The 1082-nt window shown below is 31.1% G+C and overlaps 1 protein-coding gene across 1 annotated transcript in view; it reads right to left on the bottom strand.

Annotated features, from left to right (window-relative positions):
- Positions 1-1082, bottom strand: part of LOC107486495 (F-box/kelch-repeat protein At3g06240-like) — an 11495-nt gene that overhangs the window by 1694 nt on the left and 8719 nt on the right. The gene's annotated exons all lie outside the window — the stretch shown is intronic.

Here is a 1082-nt window from a genome sequence, read left to right as displayed (position 1 = left end):
GAAAAACTGTAATTTATATTTTTAAAAAAAAAATTTATAACAAAAATATTTTTATATTGTTATATTCAAACATTAATGAATTCCATAATTTTAGAATTGGAATCGACTGTGCTTTGCAATGACATTAATGAATTCCATGGTTTTAGGGGTTAACCTTTCTTTAGAATGTCTAATATGCTGATTTGTAATATGAGCTAGGCTTCTTGTGCAGATACTCAAGAAGAAAATCACAATGAGCTCAAACAAAGCGAATCAGGAAAGCATGAACTTGAGAACACAATTTTTTGTGTAGCTAGCTAGAATTTTAATTTGACTGGTAAGAAGCTTCAAAGAATTTGTTTTTGTCCATTTTCTTTTTAGAATTTGCTTTAAAAAATTATGATTTCCTTTCAGATATGAACGATAAAAGTTGAAAACTCACGCATAATCGTATAGTTAGCTTCCATTAGATAAATTATTTGAGTTTTTAAGAATCCATGTAACACCAAAAATTTACTTTTCTGTTAGCATAAATTGTAGGCAGATGAAAGAGTAGTTGAGATATCCAACAATCAAGGAAGATATTAAGAAAATAAAAAACTTCGATCCTAAGATTTGTTAATTAATTTATAATTTTATATCAAATTTGATTTTTAGATTGAATTTTATTTAAATTTTAAATTCCCAAAGATATGATATCTGATCTTAATAGATTAAATCGAATTTGATTCAAATCTTAAACACTCTTAAAGGATACTACTAAAGCACTTATAACTTACTAGTGCAACCAAAGCAGAAACACTTCATCAGTTCATCATCTTGCTTGAATGCCATGGACATGGACGTCCACAGTAACAAGAAAAATAACATAAACATCAGCATCGACGACATACTTCCTGCAGAGTTGGTACGAGGAATCTTAATGAGGATTCCCATAAAAAACCTTGTGCGTCTAAGGTGTGTTTCCAAGCTATGGAACACTTTGATCTCAGACCCCAACTTGCCAAAATCCCATTTTGATCTCTCTCTGGCACCCTCCCATAGACTCCTCCTCTATCCCAACGATTCCACCAAGCCAACAACTTTTGACTTAGATGCACTCT

The sequence above is a fragment of the Arachis duranensis genome, chromosome 4, assembly GCF_000817695.3.
Source record: "Arachis duranensis cultivar V14167 chromosome 4, aradu.V14167.gnm2.J7QH, whole genome shotgun sequence".
Taxonomy (NCBI): domain Eukaryota; kingdom Viridiplantae; phylum Streptophyta; class Magnoliopsida; order Fabales; family Fabaceae; genus Arachis; species Arachis duranensis.
This window is presented reverse-complemented; position numbering and strand designations above follow the sequence as displayed.